The sequence below is a fragment of the Durio zibethinus genome, unplaced genomic scaffold, assembly GCF_047325235.1.
Source record: "Durio zibethinus cultivar Kanyao isolate XHJ-2024 unplaced genomic scaffold, ASM4732523v1 HiC_scaffold_3, whole genome shotgun sequence".
NCBI lineage: Eukaryota > Viridiplantae > Streptophyta > Magnoliopsida > Malvales > Malvaceae > Durio > Durio zibethinus.
Window position 1 is genome coordinate 8,234,634 of NW_028323044.1, and position 7,500 is coordinate 8,242,133.

The following is a 7,500-nucleotide window of genomic DNA, read 5'->3' on the forward strand; positions in this document are numbered from 1 at the left end:
GCGCTTGCCTCGACCACCATCGGCACACGCTGGGCCCTGGTGCGGGCGCTTGCCTCGACCACCATCGGCACACGCTCGGCCCTGGTGCGGTCGGTTGCCTCGAGCACCATCGGCACACGCTGGGCCCTGGTGCGGGCGCTTGCCTCGAGCACCATCGGCACACGCTGGGCCCTGGTGCGGGCGCTTACCTCGACCACCATCGGCACACGCTGGGCCCTGGTGCGGCAGGTTGCCTCGACCACCATCGGCACACGCTGGGCCCTGGTGCGGGCGCTTGCCTCGACCACCATCGGCACACGCTGGGCCCTGGTACGGCAGGTTGCCTCGAGCACCATCGGCACACGCTGGGCCCTGGTGCGGGCGGTTGCCTCGATCACCATCGGCACACGCTGGGCCCTGGTGCGGGCGGTTGCCTCGATCACCATCGGCACACGCTGGGCCCTGGTGCGGCAGCTTGCCTCGAGCACCATCGGCACACGCTCGGCCCTGGTGCGGTCGGTTGCCTCGAGCACCATCGGCACACGCTGGGCCCTGGTGCGGCAGGTTGCCTCGACCACCATCGACAGCCTCGACCACCATCGGCACACGCTGGGCCCTGGTGCGGGCGCTTGCCTCGACCACCATCGGCACACGCTGGGCCCTGGTGCGGTCGGTTGCCTCGAGCACCATCGGCACACGCTGGGCCCTGGTGCGGGCGCTTGCCTCGACCACCATCGGCACACGCTGGGCCCTGGTGCGGGCGGTTGCCTCGACCACCATCGGCACACGCTGGGCCCTGGTGCGGGCGCTTGCCTCGACCACCATCGGCACACGCTGGGCCCTGGTGCGGCAGGTTGCCTCGACCACCATCGGCACACGCTGGGCCCTGGTGCGGGCGCTTGCCTCGAGCACCATCGGCACACGCTCGGCCCTGGTGCGGTCGGTTGCCTCGAGCACCATCGGCACACGCTGGGCCCTGGTGCGGCAGGTTGCCTCGACCATCATCGGCAGCCTCGAGCACCATCGGCACACGCTGGGCCCTGGTGCGGTCGGTTGCCTCGAGCACCATCGGCACACGCTGGGCGCTGGTGCGGGCGCTTGCCTCGACCACCATCGGCACACGCTGGGCCCTGGTACGGCAGGTTGCCTCGATCACCATCGGCACACGCTGGGCCCTGGTGCGACAGGTTGCCTCGAGCACCATCGGCACACTATCGGCCCTGGTGCGGGCGGTTGCCTCGACCACCATCGGCACACGCTGGGCCCTGGTGCGGGCGCTTGCCTCGAGCACCATCGGCACACGCTGGGCCCTGGTGGGTTTAGGCACATCTTCAAATTTCTGCCGTGCCAATGCCATTTTTATGGCTTGTAAATTCATATAATGGTCCCCTAAGCCTTCACGTGAAGTTTCGTTGGAAGATGACTCGTTTTCTATTTTTCATGATTTTCGAAACTTTTTGCGGTTCGGGATTTTTTAAAATTTTTTTATAAGGATTTTTGGCCCCAAATTTTGTAGGCATGATTCTTCTATTTTTGTTGGCATGCACAAAAAAATTCAGCTAAAAACTCGAAGTAGAGAAGATTTTGTGACCGTTTGAAAAAAGTGTCCCCATTTCAGACACTTTAACGGCTACTGGTAGCAAACCTGTAAAATCTCAAATGCTCTTTAAGGGGGTGTGAATTCTCAGAGGTTTGATGAGGGATAGGGGGCCAACACAAGGCCAAGTACCAGCACCCATCGCACATCATGTGCGCACACCCCCCCGGCCCCCCTCCCAATCGCCGGAACCCCAATGCCGCCGGTCAGGTTCTCCGGCGGTACTCCGGCGATGCTCCGGCGATGCTCCGGCGATGCTGTCCCGAGTGAAAAAAATGCGGCACCAGCACATGCTGGAGCCAAGCATGGGCACCGTGGCTCAAAATCGAACTTCGGCCAAGGCCTCGACCATCAATGGCACATGATGACGCATGGTGATGGCACATGCATCGACCATCATCGGCATAGGCTGCCCTTCGGTACGGGCACTTGCCTCGACCGCCATCGGCACAAGCTGGGCCCTGGTGTGGGTTGTTGCCTCAATCACCAGCGGCACATGCTGAGCCTTGGTGCGGGCGGTTGCCTCGAGCACCATCGGCAGACCCTGGGCCCTGGTGCGGCGGGTTGCCCCGATAACCATCGGCACACGCTGGGCCCTGGAGCGGCCGGTTGCCTCGATCACCATCGGCAAAAGCTGGGCCCTGGTGCGGTCGGTTGCCTCGACCACCATCGGCACACGCTGGGCCCTGGTGCGGGCGCTTGCCTCGAGCACCATCGGCACACGCTCGGCCCTGGTGCGGGCGCTTGCCTCGACCACCATCGGCACACGCTGGGCCCTGGTGCGGCAGGTTGCCTCGACCACCATCGGCACACGCTGGGCCCTGGTGCGGGCGCTTGCCTCGACCACCATCGGCACACGCTGGGCCCTGGTGCGGCAGGTTGCCTCGATCACCATCGGCACACGCTGGGCCCTGGTGCGGGCGGTTGCCTCGATCACCATCGGCACACGCTGGGCCCTGGTGCGGCAGCTTGCCTCGAGCACCATCGGCACACGCTGGGCCCTGGTGCGGCAGGTTGCCTCGACCACCATCGGCAGCCTCGACCACCATCGGCACACGCTGGGCCCTGGTGCGGGCGCTTGCCTCGACCACCATCGGCACACGCTGGGCCCTGGTGCGGTCGGTTGCCTCGAGCACCATCGGCACACGCTGGGCCCTGGTGCGGGCGCTTGCCTCGACCACCATCGGCACACGCTGGGCCCTGGTGCGGGCGGTTGCCTCGACCACCATCGGCACACGCTGGGCCCTGGTGCGGGCGCTTGCCTCGACCACCATCGGCACACGCTGGGCCCTGGTGCGGCAGGTTGCCTCGACCACCATCGGCACACGCTGGGCCCTGGTGCGGGCGCTTGCCTCGAGCACCATCGGCACACGCTCGGCCCTGGTGCGGTCGGTTGCCTCGAGCACCATCGGCACACGCTGGGCCCTGGTGCGGGCGCTTGCCTCGACCACCATCGGCACACGCTCGGCCCTGGTGCGGTCGGTTGCCTCGGGCGCTTGCCTCGAGCACCATCCGCACACGCTGGGCCCTGGTGCGGCAGGTTGCCTCGAGCACCATCGGCACACGCTGGGCCCTGGTGCGGGAGCTTGCCTCGAGCGCCATCGGCACACGCTGGGCCCTGGTGGGGCAAGTTGCCTCGAGCACCATCGGCACACGCTGGGCCCTGGTGCGGTCGGTTGCCTCGAGCACCATCGGCACACGCTGGGCGCTGGTGCGGGCGCTTGCCTCGACCACCATCGGCACACGCTGGGCCCTGGTACGGCAGGTTGCCTCAATCACCATCGGCACACGCTGGGCCCTGGTGCGACAGGTTGCCTCGAGCACCATCGGCACACTATCGGCCCTGGTGCGGGCGGTTGCCTCGAGCACCATCGGCACACGCTGGGCCCTGGTGCGGGCGCTTGCCTCGAGCACCATCGGCACACGCTGGGCCCTGGTGCGGGCGCTTGCCTCGAGCACCATCGGCACACGCTGGGCCCTGGTGGGTTTAGGCACATCTTCAAATTTCTGCCATGCCAATGCCATTTTTATGGCTTGTAAATTCATACAATGGTCCCCTAAGCCTTCACGTGAAGTTTCGTTGGAAGATGACTCGTTTTCTATTTTTCATGATTTTCGAAACTTTTTGCGGTTCGAGATTTTTTAAAATTTTTTTATAAGGATTTTTGGCCCCAAATTTTGTAGGCATGATCCTTCTATTTTTGTTGGCATGCACAAAAAAATTCAGCTAAAAACTCGAAGTAGAGAAGATTTTGTGACCGTTTGAAAAAAGTGTCCCCATTTCAGACACTTTAACGGCTACTGGTAGCAAACCTGTAAAATCTCAAATGCTCTTTAAGGGGGTGTGAATTCTCAGAGGTTTGATGAGGGATAGGGGGCCAACACAAGGCCAAGTACCAGCACCCATCGCACATCATGTGCGCACACCCCCCCGGCCCCCCTCCCAATCGCCGGAACCCCAATGCCGCCGGTCAGGTTCTCCGGCGGTACTCCGGCGATGCTCCGGCGATGCTCCGGCGATGCTGTCCCGAGTGAAAAAAATGCGGCACCAGCACATGCTGGAGCCAAGCATGGGCACCGTGGCTCAAAATCGAACTTCGGCCAAGGCCTCGACCATCAATGGCACATGATGACGCATGGTGATGGCACATGCATCGACCATCATCGGCATAGGCTGCCCTTCGGTACGGGCACTTGCCTCGACCGCCATCGGCACAAGCTGGGCCCTGGTGTGGGTTGTTGCCTCGATCACCAGCGGCACATGCTGAGCCTTGGTGCGGGCGGTTGCCTCGAGCACCATCGGCAGACCCTGGGCCCTGGTGCGGCGGGTTGCCCCGATAACCATCGGCACACGCTGGGCCCTGGAGCGGCCGGTTGCCTCGATCACCATCGGCAAAAGCTGGGCCCTGGTGCGGTCGGTTGCCTCGAGCACCATCGGCACACGCTGGGCCCTGGTGCGGGCGCTTGCCTCGACCACCATCGGCACACGCTGGGCCCTGGTGCGGGCGCTTGCCTCGACCACCATCGGCACACGCTGGGCCCTGGTGCGGCAGGTTGCCTCGAGCACCATCGGCACACGCTGGGCCCTGGTGCGGTCGGTTGCCTCGATCACCATCGGCACACGCTGGGCCCTGGTGCGGGCGGTTGCCTCGATCACCATCGGCACACGCTGGGCCCTGGTGCGGCAGCTTGCCTCGAGCACCATCGGCACACGCTCGGCCCTGGTGCGGTCGGTTGCCTCGAGCACCATCGGCACACGCTGGGCCCTGGTGCGGCAGGTTGCCTCGACCACCATCGGCAGCCTCGACCACCATCGGCACACGCTGGGCCCTGGTGCGGGCGCTCGCCTCGACCACCATCGGCACACGCTGGGCCCTGGTGCGGTCGGTTGCCTCGAGCACCATCGGCACACGCTGGGCCCTGGTGCGGGCGCTTGCCTCGACCACCATCGGCACACGCTGGGCCCTGGTGCGGGCGGTTGCCTCGACCACCATCGGCACACGCTGGGCCCTGGTGCGGCAGGTTGCCTCGACCACCATCGGCACACGCTGGGCCCTGGTGCGGGCGCTTGCCTCGAGCACCATCGGCACACGCTCGGCCCTGGTGCGGTCGGTTGCCTCGAGCACCATCGGCACACGCTGGGCCCTGGTGCGGCAGGTTGCCTCGACCATCATCGGCAGCCTCGACCACCATCGGCACACGCTGGGCCCTGGTGCGGGCGCTTGCCTCGACCACCATCGGCACACGCTCGGCCCTGGTGCGGTCGGTTGCCTCGGGCGCTTGCCTCGAGCACCATCCGCACACGTTGGGCCCTGGTGCGGCAGGTTGCCTCGAGCACCATCGGCACACGCTGGGCCCTGGTGCGGGAGCTTGCCTCGAGCGCCATCGGCACACGCTGGGCCCTGGTGGGGCAAGTTGCCTCGAGCACCATCGGCACACGCTGGGCCCTGGTGCGGTCGGTTGCCTCGAGCACCATCGGCACACGCTGGGCGCTGGTGCGGGCGCTTGCCTCGACCACCATCGGCACACGCTGGGCCCTGGTACGGCAGGTTGCCTCGATCACCATCGGCACACGCTGGGCCCTGGTGCGACAGGTTGCCTCGAGCACCATCGGCACACTATCGGCCCTGGTGCGGGCGGTTGCCTCGACCACCATCGGCACACGCTGGGCCCTGGTGCGGGCGCTTGCCTCGAGCACCATCGGCACACGCTGGGCCCTGGTGCGGGCGCTTGCCTCGAGCACCATCGGCACACGCTGGGCCCTGGTGGGTTTAGGCACATCTTCAAATTTCTGCCGTGCCAATGCCATTTTTATGGCTTGTAAATTCATACAATGGTCCCCTAAGCCTTCACGTGAAGTTTCGTTGGAAGATGACTCGTTTTCTATTTTTCATGATTTTCGAAACTTTTTGCGGTTCGAGATTTTTTAAAATTTTTTTATAAGGATTTTTTGCCCCAAATTTTGTAGGCATGATCCTTCTATTTTTGTTGGCATGCACAAAAAAATTCAGCTAAAAACTCGAAGTAGAGAAGATTTTGTGACCGTTTGAAAAACGTGTCCCCATTTCAGACACTTTAACGGCTACTGGTAGCAAACCTGTAAAATCTCAAATGCTCTTTAAGGGGGTGTGAATTCTCAGAGTTTTGATGAGGGATAGGGGGCCAACACAAGGCCAAGTACCAGCACCCATCGCACATCATGTGCGCACACCCACCCGGCCCCCCTCCCAATCGCCGGAACCCCAATGCCGCCGGTCAGGTTCTCCGGCGGTACTCCGGCGATGCTCCGGCGATGCTCCGGCGATGCTGTCCCGAGTGAAAAAAATGCGGCACCAGCACATGCTGGAGCCAAGCATGGGCACCGTGGCTCAAAATCGAACTTCGGCCAAGGCCTCGACCATCAATGGCACATGATGACGCATGGTGATGGCACATGCATCGACCATCATCGGCATAGGCTGCCCTTCGGTACGGGCACTTGCCTCGACCGCCATCGGCACAAGCTGGGCCCTGGTGTGGGTTGTTGCCTCGATCACAATCGGCACATGCTGAGCCTTGGTGCGGGCGGTTGCCTCGAGCACCATCGGCAGACCCTGGGCCCTGGTGCGGCCGGTTGCCCCGATAACCATCGGCACACGCTGGGCCCTGGGGCGGGTGCTTGCCCCCAGCACCATCGGCACACGCTGGGCCCTGGTCCGGGCGGTTGCCCCCAGCACCATCGGCACACGCTGGGCCCTGGTGCGGGCGCTTGCCCCCAGCACCATCGGCACACGCTGGGCCCTGGTGCGGGCGGTTGCCCCCAGCACCATCGGCACACGCAGGGCCCTGGTGCGGGCGGTTGCCCCGAACACCATCGGCACAGGCCAGCCCTTGGTGCGGGCTCCTGGCTCGACCACCATCGGCACACGCTGGGCCCTGGTGCGGGCGGTTGCCTCGAACACCATCGGCACACGCCGGCCCTTGGTGCGGCCGGTTGCCTCGACCACCATCGGCACACGCTCGGCCTTGGTGAGGGCGCTTGCCTCGACAACCATCGGCACACGCTGGGCCCTGGTGCGGGCGCTTGCCTCGACCACCATCGGCACACGCTCGGCCTTGGTGCGGGCGCTTGCCTCGACCACCATCGGCACACGCTGGGCCCTGGTGCGGGCGGTTGCCTCGACCACCATCGGCACACGCTCGGCCTTGGTGCGGGCGGTTGCCTCGACCACCATCGGCACACGCTGGGCCCTGGTGCTGGCGGTTGCCTCGACCACCATCGGCACACGCTGGGCCCTGGTGCGGGCGGTTGCCTCGAACACCATCGGCACAAGCCGGCCCTTGGTGCGGGCGGTTGCCTCGAGCACCATCGGCACACGCTGGGCCCTGGTGCGGGCGGTTGCCTCGACCACCATCGGCACACGTTGGGCCCTGGTGCGGACGGT